The 26,471-nt window shown below is 34.1% G+C and overlaps 1 long non-coding RNA gene across 2 annotated transcripts in view; it reads right to left on the minus strand.

The window, feature by feature from the left end:
- Positions 1–214: 214 nt before the first annotated feature.
- LOC149085471 (uncharacterized) overlaps positions 215–26,471 on the minus strand; it is a 34,898-nt gene continuing 8,641 nt past the window's right edge. For both annotated transcript variants that reach the window (XR_016192853.1, XR_016192854.1), the window contains 3 exons: positions 15,121–25,696; positions 12,173–12,282; positions 215–521 (listed from right to left, as the gene is read on the minus strand). This is a non-coding gene — a long non-coding RNA (uncharacterized LOC149085471). The remainder of the gene's footprint in view (positions 522–12,172; positions 12,283–15,120; positions 25,697–26,471) is intronic.

The raw sequence follows: 26,471 nt of genomic DNA on the forward strand, positions 1-26,471 counted from the left end.
ATTGTTTTGGTGATCCTACCCACAGGCAGAGAGAGATAGACTTGGAAGTCTGGGGGGGGGGGGGTATACATTAGATCAGTCGACTCCACATTTGACCCCCTCCCCCATATCTCCACCCATGATCCTACCAAAATGTCTAGTTGTGTTACCACTTATGAGAAATCAGGATTCAAGTGTATAAAATCTTGTGAAATAATTATACCACAAAACGAAAAAACACCAAAATACACAATTTTACATGTATCCATGAATCAACTAAATTTAATACAGAGTGATCACGTTCATTCATCCAGTTAAAAAGCTGCTCTGATCTTGAACTACACATGGAACATGCCTTCCTGGAGGACTTCTTTTTAAGACTGACCCACATTTGTGTTAAGAAGTGGGAAAACCAGGAAAACCACACTTCGGCCAGCTGGTTTTACAACATCCAACAATGCTTTAGGTTGCAGGCTCTTTAGCTGTAAAATGTCTTGTTGACAGACGCTTGCCTGAAATTTATTTCCACTGCTATTAAAAACCTAAAGAAACGAAATAATACCAAGTCGAAATTAAACAATAATGATATGATTCAACTGAGTGTGTGAAGAATAAAAATTAAATAAATGTGTAAGAGAGAGAGAGAGAGAGAGAGAGAGAGAGAGTGGATATTACTATTGTTATTATGAGATAGAACTAGGTTAACACTATAAAAGGACCAACATTTTGCTCTATCTAGAAATACTGATACAGGTCAAAATGACCGGAGGTTGATTTCTCACTATAAAATCTTGATTTTCGTAAGTTTTCTTTATGTTTAAATATGAGTATAGGTAAGCAATAGAATACAAAAACTCAGAGTTTACCAAATAAAATTTTATCATTCAATTTTGTTTTTAACCTCTTTGTGCCAGAGGCACACATATGTGTACCTACTTTTTAATGATTGCTCTTTCAAGTTCAAACTTAGGGTACGTGTGAGGGTCATGGAGAGATCTTGAAAGTTTCTCAATGCTTGTTCCGGAATTAATTGCAACGAACTATCACATATGGTTGATGAAAATGCAATCCGTGATAAGCTTGAAACTCACTCGGGTGATTAGTGAACCTCAACCTGAAAGTTTTCAAGACAAGGCCCTTGCTGAATGGGAGCGGAATAATGCAGGTGCAGTGCCGTACATAAAGTTGACTCTCTCTGTGGAGCAGGAGTTGCAATTTGCAGAAGAGACAAATGCAAAGTCTTTGTGGGAGAAAATTAAAGAGGCTTTCATCGGAATGGCAGAAGATCAGTTTTCTATCTGAAAACAAGATGTAAAAGCAGTAGTCAAGACCGTTCGATTTGTGTGTTTATGTCCTATTTGAATCCAGGTCACATTGTCAGTTGCTGCGTTATGTCTATATTTTATACATTATTTATTAATCCAGTTAGTTCTCGTTATGTTTTCATTAATAAATTCGGAAAATGGACATAGGTAATGAACATAAAATTTGGAGATGTACGATAAGGAGCTTATTAGTGATTATATTGCCCATGCAAGAGGACTTTTAACAAAATGCTTATCACTAGGTCTTTCAATATCCCAAAGAGAGCTAGTATTCCACACAGTGTGAAGACTGAGGGGCCGATTTGTTTGCATATGAGAGATCCTCAAAACTCAGAGATGGATGAGATCCTTGAAATCCTATGAGAGGAGGGAAAATGCACCAGTCACTATTCATTTAATAATCCAAAAGATGATGAAACTTTCAGTGTAAAGAAGGTCCAAAAACCAATGAGACTTTGCTATGTGTGCAGGAAATCAAATTTTGTTGCCAAGGATTGCTATCTATGGAAGCTTTGGTATGACCAGAAAAAGTTCCAGAAATTTTGAACTGATAATAAATATGCAAACTGTACATACAACAAGAACTATGAGGAGCAAGATGGACAATCTCAATAATGGATCATCAGGCTGATGAAGTATGGATCTTGGATAATGGAGTTCCAAGTCATATGGCAAAGGACATTAGATGGTTTCAGGACATTAGTTTCCAGTCAGGAAATGTATATTTAGCACATAAGGATTTTGTAATTGATTCATTGGTATCGTAAAAGCTAAATATTTCGATCAACCATTAACAATTGAAAACATAACATATGGGCCAGATCTTAAATAATTTGTTTTCAGTAACTAGATTGATGAAAAAAGATTTCAAACTTAAACTTCAATTAAATTGCATATTGATTTATAATAAGTTTGGTAAAATGGTATTGAAGGTTGTTAAATGCACTTAGCATCTTGAAATTAATTTGAAACAAAATGCTAATATTTTTATTCCGATCAGTATATTGATTGTAATCAAACAGTTTAACCCGACACATATTCATTGTGGCACAAGAAACTTTTTGATTTGAATCTGCAGTCAATTCTTGCATTATTAAGCATTAATTATGGATTTATGTACATACTTCTATCGTTAATTTCAAATTTTGAAACTGATCTTTCTTAAAATATTTATTTTCTATTAAAAAAAGCAATTATTTTCTTTAAAAAGAAAAAATAGAACTTATGGGTTAAGAGCCCCTAGTATTTTAAATTTTTCCCACACCCTGAGGGTAAATGAAAGCTTGTTATTTATCAAAATAACTGTTATAATAGTAATTTAACATATCTATAAATCTGATATAATAATGTTTGTAGAAACAGGAACCAAATCAAAATTCGAAAATTATTGCAATAACCTAATAAATGTAATTACGGCACTTGAAACTAATTTATCATTTTTTTAAAAAAACAATTCGTTGGAAAAAGGAAGAAAAATCGTCAAAAAGACTGAAAAAAAAATGCAATAAATATTATCGCTGAAAAAAATTATTTACATTGTATATATCTATTTTTTTAGAATGATAATGAAGGAAGACAACGCAGGAGAAGAGGGATTTGCCCCGTTTTTGCCTGTAGGGTGGGTTTGCGTTTAGACGTAAGATTTTGAGTTCGCGATTGAACACTGGAATGACCAGTTCCTGCACACTTTTTTTGCCTTTACACGCACACTCTTGAATGCGGTTCTGAAGTTGTTTACAGCTATCACGCACGCAAAAGCGTACGTGTAAAGGGGCCTTTACTTAGCTGATCGTCTGTGGTGCTGCAGTCATCATGTCATTCACTTTACATGTAAATGAGACAACCTGAGGCTTAGGAGTGTTTCCTGATAAGTGATATCGGTAATAAGTCATCTTTTTGATAAGATTCAATATCAAGAAAAATCTGAAGACTTTCACTTGTGCAGCCTTTTTGATAACCAGGTGGATCCCATCAGTTATTGTTATTATTAGTAGATGTAATGAAGATATTGAAACAATTGGAGTTTTGGTTTTTGACCTTACCTGAAGATTTTTATTTTTGTAGGCAATGCCACCCCAAGTTACATGGGAGATTCAGGGTCACTTTGGCCACTTTCTGTCATTGCCATTTTGTACCAGAGTACCAACTTAAAAGGTATAAATGGATGAAATCTTATAAGGTAAATATAAACTGGAACTATAGAACAGCTTGGAAAAAAAAGGTAATTTTCAACATGAGATTTTTCACTCTTATAAGAACCAATATGCACAGAAAATAGTTATCATGAAATCTCTGTGGGAACCATTCACCCTGCTAACTTTACTGGTAACTTTCACTGCTTTAACTCATACATTTTTCTTTTGATTCCAGATTTTTTCCCCCAACTCTTTCAATATTAGATTTAACGTATTTTCTAAAGATAATACATACTATGTCAAGTTTTTTTCTGTGTACGTTAACTTATATAAGTTTTGTCAATCTTTTCTTATTTCCTTCGTTCTCTTGGAAATTCATTTTTTCCAGAAAGCTTACATACTTATAATAAGAAATGATTTTTTAATGTATATAATTTACCTAATTTCAGCTATTACACATGTACTTTTATAATTCATCATAATATTTTGTGGACCCACTGTAAGGAAGAGTCACAATTAACCTCTTTAATGTTTTTGTTCTCACTCCTTCTTTCAATAAAATGTATTTTTTTTCCTCCCTAATGCAAGTCCACCAAAATGGAAACCTGGAATTTTCTTAGTGAAAAGGGAGAAAATATTATTCTAATTAGGTTATTTTTTTTATATGCTTGCACAACAGGTTTTAGCAATTCGATAATAGAGACAATGTGGTATATATTGATTGGGGGGCCGTCTATGATTGAATATTAGTCATTACAGCAGGTATTGGTTATCAGCCAAGAAACAAGTATTTGATGTCTCATTTGTTTCTTGTATTAAAATAAAACTCTTTAACGACAGATTTCAAAATTTCTTACATTAGGGAGTTTATATAACTTCTTTGGTAAAACTGTGGCATCAGAACCATGGGTGAAAAACCACCCCCAGTATTTTTTTAAATGCATTCAAGCACACCAGAATTTACTAAAAAATCAGAATTTTTACATGAAGCTCAAGCCAAGCACCATGGGTCTGATCTTCTCCAATGCTCCTGAATTTAATTGGCTCCACTTAAACTGAGCATTTAGATCCTAGCATCATGCATAAATATGCAATGCTGAATGAAACATATATCAAAATAAATACTAAATGAGAAATTGATCCTCAAGTGTATTCATCGTGTCAAAAAAGAGCTATTGGGTATATGTGATGAACAGATAACTATATAATGCTGAATTATCATAGGCTTAAACTTGTATCTGGTCCATGAGCCTGAGCCCATTCGCTACCATCTCGATAAGACATAAAAATATTGGATTTGAGCCCTCCCTATGCTTTCAATCACTTCACACCTTTGAATACTGCACTTGATATAATTTCAAATTTGATAATGAATTATAGTCAGTTTTAAATCCTCTCTCCACAAAATTATTTTAATGTACGACCCATCAAGCAAAAAAAAAGACACGCATAGAAAAAAAAGTTAAAGAAGAGATTCAAGGGAAAAATGAGTTTTTATCTACTAAAAAAAAAATTCTCAGGTTTAGGGGTCATTCAAATATTAAGTCAGCATCGGGGGGGGGGGGGGAGGGGGTTTTGGATTTGCTGACTTTTTATGACAAGGGGGGAGGGGGATTTGAAGGTTGCTTACATCATCTACCACCCTTTTTTGAAGATATAAAATATTCTAAGCTGCTGACGGGGGAGGGGGGTCAGTGTTTTGCTGACTTGCTGACAAGGGGGGAAGGGGGTCAAAAATAGCTGAAAATCTCTGCTTACATAAAACTTGAATGGCCCCTCACATTCTTATCTGAAACCGACGCAAATACTTGGCAAGCAAAAGAATGATGTTTGTATTTCTTCTGTAGAACTTTCAACGTAATATTACGTCAGAAACACTGGACGGGTTAAGTTACATGTTATAAAAATAAAATTATTGTCTGCTCTGACCTATGTCATAGTCAATACCCCAAGCACTGGTAAATATGAAACCATCAAAAAGCGTTTGTTGGAGGAATTCGCTGACTCACAAACTCAACAAATCCAGAGATTACTTTCCGATCTACAGCTAGGGGATAAGAAACCATATACTTTGTTAGGACAAATGAAGGAGTTGGCTAAAAGCTCAGTGACTAAGAAATTTCTCAAAATTTTGTTCCTTGAAAAGCTCCCAGCTAACGTGCAGGCAATATTGAGCATCGTAACGGTGGACTTGTCAGAATTAGCCCTCATAGCCAATAAGATTTGCGAAGTTTGCATCGATGCAAATTTGTATGAAATATCGGACGGGCCATCTACATCGAAAAGTGATGAAATTGCTAATTTATGAAAAGCCATAGTTGAGCTAATGCAAAAAGTAGATGAGTAGAGTTGTCCTACTACACAGCACACGCTAAAAGTCTCGAAATCGAAGGCCTTATGCCCCAAAACAAAATCAGCAACAGGAAACAAATATTTGCTATTACCATGAACGATTCAGGGAAAAGTTGTATAAATGTCGTATAAACCTTGTAACTTTTGAAATGCAAAAAACGAATAAGGTGAGCTGCGTCGTCAAATGGCACTGAAAACGGTGTGTATCAAGTCGCCTCACAGGCTTTTATGTTCTATTAACAATAATACTAAATGGTCCCTGGGAGAGGATCCAGTCGAGTTACGAGATTCATAATTGTATAATTATTATTTATACAAATACAAATACAAATACAAATACAACGCCACAACAGGCAAATTGCCCAACGAGGTGGCTGATCCCCGAGCCCCTACCTACTACACCACACATGCAACCCCCCAACCCCCACGGAACCCCCAACGAATCGGTACGTGCGGGAATGTGCGTGTACGTGTAGTGCAACCTGACGTAAAGTTTGTTTCTGTGTAATGCTTGTTACGTGTAGTGCTGTCATCTGCCCCCAGTTTTACTAACTATGAGTGAAGTGTTATGATTGAATGATTTACCGTTGTAGGACTGTTGCTCTCTGTGGCGAGACTTTTTAACGGGGAGATCGGCTCGCATTTGCGCCTTGAAGTTGGGAACCACAGAAAACCAACTTCAGCCGACCACCACTGTGGGGTTCGAACCCGGATCCTCGCATCACGAGTCCGGCACTATAACCACTCGACCACCACAGCGGCAATGCATTATGTGTAATATATATTATATGATATTTTGCCATGTTAATATATATATGTATATATATAGATATATGCAGTATATTTCTAAATACCTTGTCTCACAGGTGGAGGTACTCGCAGGCTTCCGATCTAAGATCACAGTAAAATTCCATGATCTTAAAATGTAATATCTGTGTAAACATCATGGAGAAGCCTGACCAACTCCTCCATCTTGTTGAGTTGTTGCCACCCAGGAAATTAATAGTGTTCGGAAATAATTCAAGCCACATATCCATATTCAAATCCATTGAGTGATGTCATCACTTTCTTCGTGCGCCAAAAGCCTAATGTACTCTGATTCATCTGAAAATAAACCTGTTCTCCATCCCTAAATATACTCCAGGATGAAGCTTCAATGTGGTATTCTTTCATTCTTTGTTCATACAGCTTTGCCAGTAAGCAATCCTGAGTGTTGAACAGGATGCTCTTCATCTTAATCGACTAACATGTGACGTTGTGATAGTTTATTAACCCTGTTCAACTAATATCTTCAAGCATAGTGTTTCGTACGTAATTGGTGTTAATTTCTCATGCATAGTTCATCTATGTCTACATAATGTTCTTGTGGTGATGACGTGGTTGATTAGTGTAATACATCTGGTCGTGATGTGATTACGACTCCTTGACAACGAAATGACATCCCACGGTTCGCTTGGAACTATCTACAAGTAACGTTGGCCATCATCATCTTCATTGTCATAGTTCAGTGAGATTTTCCGATTTGCTGTATTCCTGTCTACTAATGTTCTAACGAATTGTGTGTTGATCTTTAACAGTGGTATATCTCTCTCCCCCAGTGCATATGGACTGTTCTTCACGATCGAGGACTGACCACGAGAAAATTTCCAACATTTTTCTTAAATTTGCCTTGTGACTTAATTAATGGATGCAAGAATTTCGGGGGTAGCCAATAAATAAACGCTGCAAATTGGGGGCTCAATCAAGATATAAACCCAGGACCTCTCGCAATGCTACCAGTGGAACCAGACCAGACATATCCACTGAATCAGCTTCAAGGAAACGGGCAGTTGGATAAATAGGTGGCACAGTGTGTCCAACAATGGGGAGTCTCCTGAATTAGATTTTTTGCATCCTGTAATCCGAATCAACCATATATTTTCTAGAGCCGTGGCAGACACAGGTGCTAATAGGTCCATCATAAGCTTCCGTTTAGCCCACCAGATGGGTTCTTCACAAAACCAAATAAAACCTTATAGAGGTCTGAACTTTTGATTGGTCTCTGGTGAGCACTGTCGTCCAGTGGGAGTCCTTCGGGCTCAGCTGGAAATACGAAATAGTATTGTGCACACAGAGTTGATAGTGCTCACTAGAGTTCCTTTCGATATCCTAATAGGAAAAGATTTTTTGAGTACTGCAGAAATAATAGTAGATTTCAAAACTCAAGAACTTAAAGGCAGTCTTCTAAGTACAGAGGAAATATTTGCCAACAAAAAATTTAACAGTTAATTACTGATTCAGAGTTGAATTCAGAACAAAAACAAAAGAATTATCAAAATTATTCAATAAATATCCAGACTTATTCAGGGACGAACCCATAAATTAAATTAATTAACCCATTAAATACGGAAGAACCCATGTGATTGAACCAAAATTATAACCGATGGCAAACCCGTTTTTAGGCCCCCCTTTTTCTCTTCTGAAATGAAAAAAGATTAGTCGAAGAACAGGTACAGGTGATGCTAAGGGATGATATAATTGAACCCACCTCCACAAATTGGGGCTCTCCATGTTTTCTAATCAGTAAAAAATCAGGCGAATGGAGATTTATAATAGACTACAAAAAACTTAATAGAATTACTGCACCCGATTGTTATCCATTGCCATGTATCGATCAAACATTGCAACGAATAGGTGACTCAACATACTTGTCTACATTTGATCTAGGATCAGGATATTGGCAGGTTCCCGTCATGCTTGAAGACCAAGACAAGACGGCATTTGTAACCGGGTGCAGCATGTACGGATTTAAAGTTATGCATTTCGGGCTGAACAATGCCCCTGACACATTCCAAATGGATAATGACAATGATCTTGAGTCACCTAGTCGGTAAATGTGTAGATTTTTACCTTGAAAATACGGGCTTGACTCTAAAACCAGAGAAATGCCACTTATATAAACAAACCCTAGAGTACTTGGGACTCAATTTAACCCACGAGGGTTGGAATGTCAAGGCCAGTCAAACAGAGGCAATTTAACAATTTTCAAGACCCACTATGGTCAGACAATACAACAATTTCTGGGACTTTGTAGTTGGTATCCACAGTTTGTACCATATTTTGGAGACATTGCATACCTACTGTACCAACTCACCAAGAAAGGACAAAGGTTCAAGTGGGAAAAGGTTTATCAAAAGGCGTTCGATAACTTGAAAAGAGTGTTAATCTGAGCTCTCCTGTTTTGACCAGTTAGTCAAACTGTCCACTGAAAATCCATACCGACGTATCTTGCATTGGCATAAGAGCCGTACTTCAGCAAGTCAAATCAGATGGCGAGAAGCTTTTGGCTTACGCAAGCCACACCTTGAATTCTGCAGAAAAGAACTACTCAGTTTCAGAACAGGGACTGTCTGTCGTCTGGTCTTGTAATAAGTTTGGAGCGTGGTTCATAGGCGAGTCCATTACTATAGTGACAGACCACAAGGCAGTTGCCTGGTTCTATGACGTGGAACAACTAAAGGACTCAGCAGATGGGTTCAGGTGCTTCAAGGGTACCCATTACGTTTTGAGTACAGACAGGGTTCTGCTATGCAAGCTGCCGACACACTATCAAGAAACCCCATCATTGTAAATAACGAAATCAATTTTGAGGAAAATTTAGACAACAAATTATATCTATTTTTCTTTGTTAGAATTGCCAGAATTAGTGACAAAACAATGTTTAGAATATTTGGATATAATCCAATATTTTTCAGACAAGAATTCCAGGAATCAAGTTTTGGATAAAAAAAAGTAAGACAGGTATTTGTTCGAAAATGGGAAATTATTTATTCAACATGATAAAAAAAAACATTAGTAGTAATTCCTCCTTCATGTCGAGATGAATTCCTTTCAGAAATGCATTCGTTTTCTGCTCACATGGGAGTTGGGAAGACATATTAGCGGTGTGTGAAATACACCTATTGGCCTGGCATGAGAAAAGACAAAGAAATTTGTCAGACATGCAAATATGACAACAGAAAACATTGGGGCAATATGATCTTCATGTTTGCTAATAGTCCTGGAGATGGAGAAGTAGTAAGGGTAGACACAATGGGGCTCTTTCCAATATCTTCTAAAGCTAATATACATCTGTTAGTCATAGTTGATCATTTTAAAAAATGGGTCAAAATATTTCCATTGAGACAAATTAACACAAGCGTAATTGCCAAGAAATTCATACATGAATATTGTACCAGATATGGGTTCCCAAAAAATTTAGTTTCGGACAACTGTTCTCTTGCTTTATTTCCAATTTCATGAAAGAGACATGTAAGGTACTTTTCAAATAAATTAGCGATTCACCACACTCCTACCATCCAGAACAAATTAACAAAACAATTAAACAAATGATCTCGTGTCATGTCGGAAAGACCCATAAAGGTTGGAACAAAAATCTGTAGTTTTTTTGTCTAGCTGTACGGTCCATCCATTCGGAAACTATCTGCCACAGACCTCTTCCTTGGAAGAGAATTAGTTTTACCTTCAATTGGGAGATGGATCTTCCTGTCTGGGAGAGAATAAGTTTGCCTGATGAGTTACTGAAACAAGTCAAGGAGAGTTTATAAACAAAAACGAGTAAGGGTCCTGAGATGGCAAGTTTCAAGTGAATCATAACTGAACGATGAGCGAAGTATTTCGTTTGAGATAAATAATAATTATGTGACTGATGTTTCTTAAAATACACATAGAGTAAAATCCTGTTTTGAACATGTTCAATTTTAACTATATTAAATAAGCAATGCGGATTCCAAATGATGCTACAGTATTCCAAAACAGATCAAACAGGAATTGAAAAGCAACAAGATAGTTTCAACATTGTGAAAAAGCTTATTATTACAAATTATAAAACCAAGACTTATGGATGCTTTAGACACAATATAATTAATATGTTGGCTAAATGAAAAAGAACTGTAAAACATTACACCAAAATCAACCCTCTGAGGTAATTGATCATCAATACTATAATCGTATATAAGTGGCGAATGCCTCCTACTATAGGTAATAAATTTACATTTATCAATGTTTAAATACAACTTATTATTTACACACCATAAATTAAGTTTGTTAATAGATTCTCGTAATTCAGCAGTGTCATAGACATTATTAATAACATGAAAATTTTTTGCATCATCAGCAAACATTAAGTATTTAGTATCAATACAATCAGGTAAATCATTTATAAATAAAATAAAAAGTAAGAGAAGCACAAAATTGACCACTGGGAACAATAACATGCATAACAAGAGGATTTACAACCATAAAAAATTACTCTCTCAGATTTCCCAGTAAGGTATGAATCAACCTACAGAAAAGCTCCAACCTCTGATCTTCTGAAGAAGAAGAATATGATTGATTGAATCGAAAGTCTTTGAGAAATCAGTATAAACAACATCAATTTGTTGCATATTATCTATAGTTTGTGCTATAACTTGAGAGAATTTGACTAGATTAGTTAATGAAGATCTCATGGCGATAAAACCATGCTGACAACTAGAAACCCAGGAACGAGAACAAGGATGATAAGTTCAAATACCTTTTACAAATAGAATTCATTTTAACTACAGGTCAATAATTTCAAACATCAGATTTATAACCACTTTTGAAGAGAGGCAACACTGAGCAAGTCTTCAAAATTGTAGGAAAGACACCTGAACTAATAGATATTAAAAATGATAGACACAGGACAGCTAAATATGAGCCACAACCATTAACTATGTATGGGGGAATACAGTCATTGCCTTGGTCTTTACAACTTTTGAGTTTCTTTATAGCAAACAAACATGTTCAGTAATGGAACCAAAAAAAAAACAACTATTTGCAAAATCATAACTTGGTAGTTCAGTCACAGACAAGTTGTTGGAGCTACGAAAAACTGAACTAAAAAAATCTTTAAAAAATTCGGCAATAACAGGAAAATCAGATGATGATCTGTCATAGTAAGACATGACACTGGGGAAGCAATTACAGGATTTTAAATTTCGGCAGAAAGACCAAAATTTATTAGGGTTATGATTTTTCATTTTAAAGTGAAGAAATATCATTATACTGAAGACGTATTTTACTCTTAATTTTAGCCCAGACACTGCACACAGATCACCAATACATTCAGAGTGACCATTCCAATATAAATTAAGTAACCTATTCTTTCTTTTGATCAATCTAACAATATCAGAAGAGAACCATGGTGGGAATTTATTTTTTTAGTCCTGAGCTTAGGAATACACTTATTAAATGTCATAAATCACATCATAAAAAACATGCAAGGCTTCATCAACATTGGAAAATTTTAACAAAAAATTCCACGTGACAGTATGTAACAAATCAGTTGTAATTTTTATAAAAGGCAAAGAAGGCACTTACTCTTAGATCTGGTGTTGCCTGTTTTTTGCCATGATGGAGAGCTGAAGATACTGCTTCACATCAGAACAAATCCCAAAGCAAGGTACTCAAGTCTTGCCATACTTCTTAAACTGAAATACAAGTTAAATTCTTAGGCTCCATAACAGCTTTGTGATACATAATTTTTAAACAAAAAACTGGGGGAAAGTGGGCAAAACTGGGTAGGTGGGTCAAACGAGTTGGGGCATTATCTCTGAATTTAGTGCTGTTGATCCATCTGAAAACATGTAAATTAATGTTCTGCAGCTCTTAAAAAATTTAAACTAAAATACTAGTAAAACTATTAAACTAACTAGGAAGTGGGTGGTTGCTGTGTGATTAACAAAAAATTTTTTAAAGCTTTTAGGTAGAAATAATTTAATTTTTTGCTTCATATCAACTGCCATACTATGTTAAAAGATTGAAGAATTATAATCAGTTCACTAATTATATAAGTTCATGAGTGTATTTGTTATTTAAACACATCAGTAAAAATTGAAAGCATCACTGAAGAAAACTGGGCCATTTTGTTTCATGAATGCCAGTGTGGGGCATAACTGGATACTACCCGGTTGTAGTTTAAATCATAATACTGTATTATCAAAATCAACACTGGAGGACAAAATTAAGAAAGCTCAGTTTCCTGCTTCAGAAGCAGCAATAAGAAAGTTATTAGGCCGTTATACATTATGTTACCAACAAAACGAACATCTCCAAAAGATGCACAGTTTAAATCAAGACAAGAATGGATCCCTGGTGCTGCATTTGTAGTGACTGAGCAAGCAAAGTATGCTCAAATACAGAGGAAGATAACAGTTTTAAATGTGGTTTTTGTGGTAAACATGAGAAAAATATCAACTTGAGTTTCTCAGTAATTGGAAGTATAAAACTTAAAATAAATTTAAAAATAATTTTTAAAAATAAAAAATATAAATTTTAAAGACTTGAATGAGTCATAAAAGGAGGAGGATCTTATTTTTTAAAGTGAAATTTACAGCTTGAAAGAAAAATGTAAATTTTTCATTTTTTAAAATAAACTTTTTGATAAATACATTTTTTACAATGAGTACCCTATTTTGCTCCCACCAGTAGGGCAAAACCGAATATTTGCTTCTTTTTCAGAAAAAAATCATAATACCTAAAGAAAAAATTTTTAACAAAAAAAAAAAAAAAAAAAATGCTTGTATTCAGGTAGTTGAATATCCATTGAAGTTGTGTGACAAAGTTTCGTGTAATTTTTTTTTTTCATGTTTCAGAATAATGTACACATTTTCTGAACTATGAAAAGATGAAGAAAAACCACAACATTTAGCAGACAGTTTTTCTCCACTTTCCCCTACATACATAAACCTTACATAAGGGGTCATCATCATCGATGGGGGAGGGGGGGGGGAGGTTCCGATTTGCTGACTTTTGATGACGGGGGGGGGTTTGGATAATGCTTATGTCATCACATCAACCACCCTTTATGAAAATATGAGTTGGATTCAGAAGGGCAGAGCTGATGATGAAACTTTGCTGACAAGGGGGGGGGGGGAGGGGGTAAAACAAGGCTAAAACTTTCCTTATGTAATACTTGAACGGCCCCTAATGTGAAATTATGATTGCTACTTCTCTAATTCCAATCAATTCAATTCCTATTGAAAAATATTAAAAACTACAATGAATGAAGACATATGGAAACAGTGGTTTCGAAAGAAATCAATATCCCTGTGAATGACCCTTAAAATGAGCATCATACTATAAATCAACTATTTTTATATGACATAAGTATTTGTGAAAAAAAATCTGGTGATACCAACAGCACTGGAATGGAAGAGATGCCAACAACAGTATAAATTTGGTGGTGCATAATGATCATTATTTTTGTTAATATAATATTTTTTTTGTTGCACACAGCCTTACATCAAGATTTCACTGTATATAAAGTCACCATTGAAAAGAGAAATTCAATCAAATTCATTGAAGTTTTGGACTTCTTTAGGAATTATATGAACTCTCTTAATAAAAATGAGAGATATAGGAAATTTATCAAGCGCTCAGATGGTCAATAACTGGGCTTAAATTTATGCGTACTAAAAATTAATCAATATAAGGCCTACTGCATAGGTGCCAATTCCTAGACTTAAAAAATCTAATTTATCACATGATGAAACATTTCACGCCAAAAAAAAATGTAATACAAATAAAAGGGAAAAATGATCTCATTTGGTGACCATACGACCCGTTTTTCCTAGGATGTTCTCCTATTTTTTGCCATCCTGATCTTTTTTTTATAACAATGTCTTGTTTTTTTCTGAGCAAAGCAAACTTGAATTTGTTATTCTTCACTGAAATCAAGAATTAAAATTTTCTTGTCAAATAATAAAAGAAAATTATGATTGTAATCATCAGTTTTAGCAATAACTGAAAACTTAGTTGGCAACAATTGCTAATTCCCCATACTTGAAATCCTGAAATCCTAATTTCTCATATTTTTCTGAAAAACATGCAGAGCCACAACTAAAAACAAGAATTTAACCTGTCATCTGCAAGCCAGTACTGATTTTAATGCCCGTTCTCCCTGCAGTTTTTTATGGACAAAGAGTGAACTCAGTGCCCTTCCTGGTCCAACACCCGAGGCATCAGACACTCCTGCCTTCTCTTAAATGCGAGCTGAAAATATGGTCAGCCTGGTATTGCAAGGACTGGAAGACTATTTTTTTAGGGATTTTTTGTTTAAGTGAAGCACAATTGAGAATTTACAGGGATTTTTCTGTAAAAAAACAAAAAATTGGAAGAATCTGATTTCTGACTGGAATATTGCAATAAGGTTAAAAAATTGGAAGCATTGACTCCTATGCTACTGTAACATATAAAAGCATCAACCTTAGCACCACTCAGTACGTAGCAAAAGAACTAAGAAGATATAATCAATGGAGCATACATACACATCCAACTCGGCATGCTTGTCTTCTCGATGAATCAAATGCTCTCATGATTTAAAGAAAATACTACCAAAACTTGCTTGAATTCTTCCTTTCCCTTTCTTGGATTTTGAAAGATCTCAAAATAAACATTAAAAAACATAAATAGAAATACCATGGAATTAGCCCAATGCAAAATGAACAAGAGAAAAAAAAAAGACCCAATGATAGAGTTACTTACATGAGTATTCTTGCTTCATTCTGAAGGTAAACTTAGAAAATTTTCGATGGTATACTGAGTGGTAAACTGATATCTAGCTTCCATACATTTTCAGTGTATGGTAGAACCTCAATAGACCCAATAATCAGATAAATTCACTATAACAAATCTCATTCATTTTCATTCAACAAAAGTGCCTATTTTTTACATCATCATACCATTGTTTGAATATCACACTCTAATACTGAGATACACACCAGTGTGTAGAAAGACCTCGATGAATGACCGACTTTGTGACCATTTCTTCTTCAAAAAAAAAAAAACTTATCTTGAGCATGCTTAGACAATTTGCTTTGTTGACAAGCAATCCACTCCTTCACATATCAAAGTATTCTTATGTGCATAAAATGCTTGAAAATATTTTTAAACAATATGTCAAAAAACTTGTTGCAAAACACCATGCTTGAAATTTAATATTAATTTTTTCCATTTATACCATTTCCATTTTAAAAAAATTGAGTTAATTTATATGAATTCATGAACCCTATTTACAGGAATTTCAATACAAGATGATCAATAATCTATTTTAATAAAAAGTCACCCCGATTTTCTGCAGATCTCACCTTTGCCTGATTTTAAGCTACTTGCTTCTCCATATATCAAGGTATTCTTATTTATGTGCAGGAAATGAATAAAAACATCCATTGCTAAGATTCACCTCAGTGTGTAGAAAAATCTTGATGAAAGACTGAACTTGACCAATTTTTTTAACAAAAAACATGTCTTACCTTGACTCTGCTTCGAGCTATTTCTATCTTTGTATATGAAACTATTTATATGTCCATACAATGATTGAAAACATTATTTTTTTCTCTTTATTCTATCTATTGAAAAAAATCCATTTAAGTTTGTACAAATCATTAAGCCTATTTATAAGGATTCTAATAGAAGATGCTCAACAATCTATTTTGATGGAAAATCATTCCAATTTCCTTGAGTTGTTTGTGCCTGTGTTTTCTTTTTTTTTAATCATTGCACTTACACCATTTGGATGCTGGAAAGTGATGATTACATTCATAAAAAAGTTTTCTGTATTACTATCTATATTCAAGAACTAATAGGAGGGAACGGATAGCTTTGTCCAAGTATTCCACTAGTTTACTAAGATCTACAACGCTATGTAGAAAAACCTTGATGGAACAACGACTTTGAACCTTCTTTTAAGATTAAGCAGATCTTACCTTGGCCATGATTCGAGCTATTTACTTCTTCATATATTGAAGTATTCCTATATGCAAGCAATCATTAAAAATATTGATTACTAAGATTCACATCAGTGTGTAGAAAAAGCGTGATAAAGGACAGACCTTGAACCATTTTTTTTCACATTCCAATAGTGGCGAATCTGCACTAGCATTAATAGCAGCATTCGATCTGTGAGATTTACGACCAAAAAATTGATCATTTAAACTGAAATTCACATGTTGTGTGATAAAAGGTAATAGAATACCAGATGTATTAATCCACCGACTATTCATATAAGTATTAGTAACACTCCACTAAGTATTCCTGTTGGAGGCTCCCAAATCCTTACAATTAGAAATCATAAGAAAAATCCAGTGCAGATCTCTCAGATCCAGTGCCCCCATCGAAGAGTTAAGATTAAGCAGATCTTACCTTTGCCAGATTTTAAGCTACTTGCTTCTCCATATATCAAGGTATTCTTATTTATGTGCTGGCAATGACTAAAAATATCCATCGCTAAGATTGACCTCAGTGTATAGAAAAATATTGATAAAAGACTAATCTTGATTCATTGCAAATCTTTTACCTATGCTTGATTTTAAGCTACTTGCTTCTCCATATATCAAGGTATTCTTATTTATCTCCAGGCAATGACTAAAAATATCCATTACTAAGATTCACCTCAGTGTGAAGAAAAATCTTGATGAAAGACTGAACTTGACCAATTTTTTTAACAAAAAACATGTCTTACCTTGACTCTGCTTCGAGCTATTTATATCTTTGTATATGAAACTAGAGATCATAAGAAAAATCCAGTGCAGATCTCTCAGATCCAGTGCCACCATCCAAGTATTGAGATTAAGCAGATCTTACCTTTGCCAGATTTTAAGCTACTTGCTTCTCCATATATCAAGGTATTCTTATTTATGTGCTGGCAATGACTAAAAATATCCATTACTAAGATTCACCTCAGTGTGTAGAAAAATCTTGATGAAAGACTGAACTTGACCCATTCTTCAAGAAAACTGAGATCTTACCTTGGCCACATTTAAAGCTGTGTAATTCTTCGTATATCAAAGTATTTTTATGTACAGATTATGTAGAATGATAAAAATAACGGTTAAAAAGATTCACCTGTGTGTAGAAATTTTTTTATGAAAACCCATTTTTCAACATAAAGCACATCTTACCTTAACAATGCTTTGAGCTATTTACTTCTTCATATAATGAAGTATTCTTACGTGCAAGCAATCATTAAAAAAAACTGATTACTAAGATTCACATCAGTGTGTAGAAAAAACGTGATGAAGGACAGACTTTGAACCATTTTTTTAAACATTCCAATGGTGGCGACTCTGCACTAGCATCAATGGCAGCATTCGATCTGTGAGATTTATGGCCAAAAATTGATCATATAATCAGAAATTTACATGTTGTGTGATAAAAGGTAATAGAATACCAGATGTATTAATCCACCAACTATTAATATAAGTATTAATAAAACTCCACTAAGTATTCATATACAACTGTTGGAGGCTCAACAATCCTTAAAATTAGAGATAAGAAAAATCCAGTGCAGATCTCTCAGATCCAGTGCCACCATCCAAGGGTTAAGATTAAGCAGATCTTACCTTCGCCAGATTTTAAGCTACTTGCTTCTTCATATATCAAGGTATTCTTATTTATGTGCTGGCAATGACTAAAAATATCCATCGCTAAGATTGACCTCAGTGTATAGAAAAATATTGATAAAAGACTAATCTCGATTCATTGCAGATATCTTACCTATGCCTGATTTTAAGCTACTTGCTTCTCCATGTATCAAGGTATTCTTATTTATGTGCTGGCAATGACTAAAAATATCCATCGCTAAGATTGACCTCAGTGTATAGAAAAATATTGATAAAAGACTAATCTTGATTCATTGCAAATCTTTTACCTATGCTTGATTTTAAAATACTTGCTTCTCCATATATCAAGGTATTCTTATTTATGTGCTGGCAATGACTAAAAATATCCATTACTAAGATTCACCTCAGTGTGTAGAAAAATCTTGATGAAAGACTGAACTTGACCCATTCTTCAAGAAAACTGAGATCTTACCTTGGCCACATTTAAAGCTGTGTAATTCTTCGTATATCAAAGTACTTTTATGTACAGATTATGTAGAATGATAAAAATAATGGTTAAAAAGATTCACCTGTGTGTAGAAATTTTTTTATGAAAACCCATTTTTCAACATAAAGCACATCTTACCTTAACAATGCTTTGAGCTATTTACTTCTTCATATAATGAAGTATTCTTACGTGCAAGCAATTATTAAAAAAAACTGATTACTAAGATTCACATCAGTGTGTAGAAAAAATGTGATGAAGGACAGACTTTGAACCATTTTTTTTAACATTCCAATGGTGGCGACTCTGCACTAGCATCAATGGCAGCATTCGATCTGTGAGATTTATGGCCAAAAATTGATCATATAATCAGAAATTTACATGTTGTGTGATAAATGGTAATAGAATACCAGATGTATTAATCCACCAACTATTAATATAAGTATTAATAAAACTCCACTAAGTATTCATATACAACTGTTGGAGGCTCCACAATCCTTAAAATTAGAGATAAGAAAAATCCAGTGCAGATCTCTCAGATCCAGTGCCACCATCCAAGGGTTAAGATTAAGCAGATCTTACCTTCGCCAGATTTTAAGCTACTTGCTTCTTAATATCTTACCTATGCCTGATTTTAAGCTACTTGCTTCTCCATATATCAAGGTATTCTTATTTATATCAAGGTATTCTTATTTATCTCCAGGCAATGACTAAAATTATCCATTACTAAGATTCACCTCAGTGTGAAGAAAAATCTTGATGAAAGACTGAACTTGACCAATTTTTTTAACAAAAAACATGTCTTACCTTGACTCTGCTTCGAGCTATTTATATCTTTGTATATGAAACTAGAGATCATAAGAAAAATCCAGTGCAGATCTCTCAGATCCAGTGCCACCATCCAAGTATTGAGATTAAGCAGATCTTACCTTTGCCAGATTTTAAGCTACTTGCTTCTCCATATATCAAGGTATTCTTATTTATGTGCTGGCAATGACTAAAAATATCCATTACTAAGATTCACCTCAGTGTGTAGAAAAATCTTGATGAAAGACTGAACTTGACCCATTCTTCAAGAAAACTGAGATCTTACCTTGGCCACATTTAAAGCTGTGTAATTCTTCGTATATCAAAGTATTTTTATGTACAGATTATGTAGAATGATAAAAATAACGGTTAAAAAGATTCACCTGTGTGTAGAAATTTTTTTATGAAAACCCATTTTTCAACATAAAGCACATCTTACCTTAACAATGCTTTGAGCTATTTACTTCTTCATATAATGAAGTATTCTTACGTGCAAGCAATCATTAAAAAAAACTGATTACTAAGATTCACATCAGTGTGTAGAAAAAACGTGATGAAGGACAGACTTTGAACCATTTTTTTAAACATTCCAATGGTGGCGACTCTGCACTAGCATCAATGGCAGCATTCGATCTGTGAGATTTATGGCCAAAAATTGATCATATAATCAGAAATTTACATGTTGTGTGATAAAAGGTAATAGAATACCAGATGTATTAATCCACCAACTATTAATATAAGTATTAATAAAACTCCACTAAGTATTCATATACAACTGTTGGAGGCTCAACAATCCTTAAAATTAGAGATAAGAAAAATCCAGTGCAGATCTCTCAGATCCAGTGCCACCATCCAAGGGTTAAGATTAATACAAATACAAATACAAATACAACGCCACAACAGGCAAAATGCCCAACGAGGTGGCTGATAAAAAGATGCCCATAAAAATATGGTTGTCATATGTTTCAAAAATACAGCAACCCAATTAAAAATGCAATTAACACAAATTACAAACAATATATACACATGATAAAATATTATACAATGCCCATAAAGAATACTTATGGTTGTCTTATTCTAAGAATGGATAGCTTCTCGATTTACCCCAACATGTTTATCGTATTTCTTTTTAAACGTGTCAATTGTGTTACAATTTACTACCTCCGGGGGTAAGCTATTCCATTTATTAACAACCCTATTGGAGAAAAATTCCCTGCGACACCATAACCTTGCATTGTCCCTCACCAATCGATACTGGTGTCCCCTTGTAAAAGCAGTCGATTGGCGGTGTACTAAAAGTTCATGGTCCATCCTATCCATCCCATTGAAAATTTTGAACACTCCGATCATATCTCCTCGACACCTGCGTTCATCCAATGTAAACATATTCAAAAAATGAAGTCTTTCTTCATAACTCAAGCCCTGTGTGCCAATAAGGACACGCGTAGCTCTTCTCTGCACCCCTTCAACCAAGTCTATGTCCCTCTGTAGATATGGTCTCCAAAACCTTACAGCATACTCCAGTCCAGGACGAACTAAGCCTCGAAAAAGAGGAAGAATGACTTTAGGAGAACGCGAAGAGACCTTTTTGAAAATGAGACCAAGCATTCTATTCGATTTTTTGACAACCGCTGAACAATGTTCAGAAAACTTAAGTCGCTCGTCAATGAGAATTCCCAAATCGGTGACTCTAGTTGCATCCGGGATAGTGTAAGCAGATCTTACCTTCGCCAGATTTTAAGCTACTTGCTTCTTCATATATCAAGGTACTCTTATTTATGTGCTGGCAATGACTAAAAATATCCATCGCTAAGATTGACCTCAGTGTATAGAAAAATATTGATAAAAGACTAATCTCAATTCATTGCAGATATCTTACCTATGCCTGATTTTAAGCTACTTGCTTCTCCATATATCAAGGTATTCTTATTTATCTCCAGGAAATGACTAAAAATATCCATTACTAAGATTCACCTCAGTGTGAAGAAAAATCTTGATGAAAGACTGAACTTGACCAATTTTTTTAACAAAAAACATGTCTTACCTTGACTCTGCTTCGAGCTATTTATATCTTTGTATATGAAACTAGAGATCATAAGAAAAATCCAGTGCAGATCTCTCAGATCCAGTGCCACCATCCAAGTATTGAGATTAAGCAGATCTTACCTTTGCCAGATTTTAAGCTACTTGCTTCTCCATATATCAAGGTATTCTTATTTATGTGCTGGCAATGACTAAAAATATCCATTACTAAGATTCACCTCAGTGTGTAGAAAAATCTTGATGAAAGACTGAACTTGACCCATTCTTCAAGAAAACTGAGATCTTACCTTGGCCACATTTAAAGCTGTGTAATTCTTCGTATATCAAAGTATTTTTATGTACAGATTATGTAGAATGATAAAAATAACGGTTAAAAAGATTCACCTGTGTGTAGAAATTTTTTTATGAAAACCCATTTTTCAACATAAAGCACATCTTACCTTAACAATGCTTTGAGCTATTTACTTCTTTATATAATGAAGTATTCTTACGTGCAAGCAATCATTAAAAAAAACTGATTACTAAGATTCACATCAGTGTGTAGAAAAAACGTGATGAAGGACAGACTTTGAACCATTTTTTTAAACATTCCAATGGTGGCGACTCTGCACTAGCATCAATGGCAGCATTCGATCTGTGAGATTTATGGCCAAAAATTGATCATATAATCAGAAATTTACATGTTGTGTGATAAAAGGTAATAGAATACCAGATGTATTAATCCACCAACTATTAATATAAGTATTAATAAAACTCCACTAAGTATTCATATACAACTGTTGGAGGCTCAACAATCCTTAAAATTAGAGATAAGAAAAATCCAGTGCAGATCTCTCAGATCCAGTGCCACCATCCAAGGGTTAAGATTAAGCAGATCTTACCTTCGCCAGATTTTAAGCTACTTGCTTCTTCATATATCAAGGTATTCTTATTTATGTGCTGGCAATGACTAAAAATATCCATCGCTAAGATTGACCTCAGTGTATAGAAAAATATTGATAAAAGACTAATCTCGATTCATTGCAGATATCTTACCTATGCCTGATTTTAAGCTACTTGCTTCTCCATATATCAAGGTATTCTTATTTATCTCCAGGCAATGACTAAAATTATCCATTACTAAGATTCACCTCAGTGTGAAGAAAAATCTTGATGAAAGACTGAACTTGACCAATTTTTTTAACAAAAAACATGTCTTACCTTGACTCTGCTTCGAGCTATTTATATCTTTGTATATGAAACTAGAGATCATAAGAAAAATCCAGTGCAGATCTCTCAGATCCAGTGCCACCATCCAAGTATTGAGATTAAGCAGATCTTACCTTTGCCAGATTTTAAGCTACTTGCTTCTCCATATATCAAGGTATTCTTATTTATGTGCTGGCAATGACTAAAAATATCCATTACTAAGATTCACCTCAGTGTGTAGAAAAATCTTGATGAAAGACTGAACTTGACCCATTCTTCAAGAAAACTGAGATCTTACCTTGGCCACATTTAAAGCTGTGTAATTCTTCGTATATCAAAGTATTTTTATGTACAGATTATGTAGAATGATAAAAATAACGGTTAAAAAGATTCACCTGTGTGTAGAAATTTTTTTATGAAAACCCATTTTTCAACATAAAGCACATCTTACCTTAACAATGCTTTGAGCTATTTACTTCTTCATATAATGAAGTATTCTTACGTGCAAGCAATCATTAAAAAAAACTGATTACTAAGATTCACATCAGTGTGTAGAAAAAACGTGATGAAGGACAGACTTTGAACCATTTTTTTAAACATTCCAATGGTGGCGACTCTGCACTAGCATCAATGGCAGCATTCGATCTGTGAGATTTATGGCCAAAAATTGATCATATAATCAGAAATTTACATGTTGTGTGATAAAAGGTAATAGAATACCAGATGTATTAATCCACCAACTATTAATATAAGTATTAATAAAACTCCACTAAGTATTCATATACAACTGTTGGAGGCTCAACAATCCTTAAAATTAGAGATAAGAAAAATCCAGTGCAGATCTCTCAGATCCAGAGCCACCATCCAAGGGTTAAGATTAAGCAGATCTTACCTTCGCCAGATTTTAAGCTACTTGCTTCTTCATATATCAAGGTATTCTTATTTATGTGCTGGCAATGACTAAAAATATCCATCGCTAAGATTGACCTCAGTGTATAGAAAAATATTGATAAAAGACTAATCTCGATTCATTGCAGATATCTTACCTATGCCTGATTTTAAGCTACTTGCTTCTCCATATATCAAGGTATTCTTATTTATCTCCAGGCAATGACTAAAATTATCCATTACTAAGATTCACCTCAGTGTGAAGAAAAATCTTGATGAAAGACTGAACTTGACCAATTTTTTTAACAAAAAACATGTCTTACCTTGACTCTGCTTCGAGCTATTTATATCTTTGTATATGAAACTAGAGATCATAAGAAAAATCCAGTGCAGATCTCTCAGATCCAGTGCCACCATTCAAGTATTGAGATTAAGCAGATCTTACCTTTGCCAGATTTTAAGCTACTTGCTTCTCCATGTATCAAGGTATTCTTATTTATGTGCTGGCAATGACTAAAAATATCCATCGCTAAGATTGACCTCAGTGTATAGAAAAATATTGATAAAAGACTAATCTTGATTCATTGCAAATCTTTTACCTATGCTTGATTTTAAAATACTTGCTTCTCCATATATCAAGGTATTCTTATTTATGTGCTGGCAATGACTAAAAATATCCATTACTAAGATTCACCTCAGTGTGTAGAAAAATCTTGATGAAAGACTGAACTTGACCCATTCTTCAAGAAAACTGAGATCTTACCTTGGCCACATTTAAAGCTGTGTAATTCTTCGTATATCAAAGTATTTTTATGTACAGATTATGTAGAATGATAAAAATAACGGTTAAAAAGATTCACCTGTGTGTAGAAATTTTTTTATGAAAACCCATTTTTCAACATAAAGCACATCTTACCTTAACAATGCTTTGAGCTATTTACTTCTTCATATAATGAAGTATTCTTACGTGCAAGCAATCATTAAAAAAAACTGATTACTAAGATTCACATCAGTGTGTAGAAAAAACTTGATGAAGGACAGACTTTGAACCATTTTTTTTAACATTCCAATGGTGGCGACTCTGCACTAGCATCAATGGCAGCATTCGATCTGTGAGATTTATGACCAAAAATTGATCATATAATCAAAAATTTACATGTTGTGTGATAAAAGGTAATAGAATACCAGATGTATTAATCCACCAACTATTAATATAAGTATTAATAAAACTCCACTAAGTATTCATATACAACTGTTGGAGGCTCCACAATCCTTAAAATTAGAGATAAGAAAAATCCAGTGCAGATCTCTCAGATCCAGTGCCACCATCCAAGGGTTAAGATTAAGCAGATCTTACCTTCGCCAGATTTTAAGCTACTTTCTTCTTCATATAAAGGTATTCTTATTTATGTGCTGGCAATGACTAAAAAAATCCATTGCTAAGATTGACCTCAGTGTGTAGAAAAATATTGATAAAAGACTAATCTCAATTCATTGCAGATATCTTACCTATGCCTGATTTTAAGCTACTTGCTTCTCCATATATCAAGGTATTCTTATTTATCTCCAGGAAATGACTAAAAATATCCATTACTAAGATTCACCTCAGTGTGAAGAAAAATCTTGATGAAAGACTGAACTTGACCAATTTTTTTTAACAAAAAACATGTCTTACCTTGACTCTGCTTCGAGCTATTTATATCTTTGTATATGAAACTAGAGATCATAAGAAAAATCCAGTGCAGATCTCTCAGATCCAGTGCCACCATCCAAGGGTAAAGATTAAGCAGATCTCACCTTTGCCAGATTTTACGCTATTTGCTTCTCCATATATCAAGGTATTCTTATTTATGTGCTGGCAATGACTAAAAATATTGATTAAAAATATTCACCTGAGTGTGTAGAAAACTCTTGTTGAAAGACTGAACTTGACCCATTCTTCAAGAAAAAGGAGATCTTACCTTGACTTTGCTTCAAGAAATTTACTTCTTCATATATCAAAGTATTCATATGTCCATGCGAGTCTGAGATCCACACAAAATGTTTAGAATGTATATCAGCATACCTGCCAACATGAAAGAGAGCCACCATAACCTATAAAAGTTGAAGGGAACTTTATTTTTCATCTGCTTTTCTTGGGCATAATTTTTTTTTGGCTCCTATAGAATTGTTCTGGTTCTTAGGTTGTTTAGCGATTTGTCCACGCCTGGATAAAAATGATGTTTCTATACAACACTACACCAACTATTAACATACAACTGGTGGAGGCTCCACAAGCCTTAAACCTTGGAGAAATTATAAGAAAAACTGATCATGGATCTCCCACATCCAGGGCCATTATAACATTGTCAACATTAAGCAGATCTTACCTTGGCCGTGTGTTGAGCTAATTACACTTCTCCATATATACAAGTATTCTGATGAGCAGGGGATGACTAAAAATATTGAATAAAAAGATTCACAATACTGTGTAGAAAAATCTTGATGAAAGATCAATTTTGACTCCATTCTTCAAGAAAACGTAGATCTTATATTGACCACGTTTAGTGCTATTTAATTCTTCATACATGAAAGTACTCTTATGTGCAGGCAATGATTTAAAATATGGATGACTAAGATTCACATCAGTGTGCATAAAAATCTTGATGTGTCCATACAATGATTGAAAATATTTTTAAACAAAATGTCAAAAACTTTGTTGAAAACACTATGCTTCAAATTGAATATTGTTTTTTTTCATTCACTGTTTCTATGGAAAAAAAAAGAGTTAATTTCATGCAAATTCATGAACCCTATTTACAAGGATTGCAGTAGATGTTCAAAAATCTATTTTGATTGAAAATCCCTGCAATTTCCTGGAGTTGAGATT

Source organism: Pholcus phalangioides, unplaced genomic scaffold, assembly GCF_987345545.1.
Source record: "Pholcus phalangioides strain wild (caught in Gottingen) unplaced genomic scaffold, Ppha-v1.0 ptg000007l_1, whole genome shotgun sequence".
Taxonomy (NCBI): Eukaryota; Metazoa; Arthropoda; class Arachnida; order Araneae; family Pholcidae; genus Pholcus; species Pholcus phalangioides.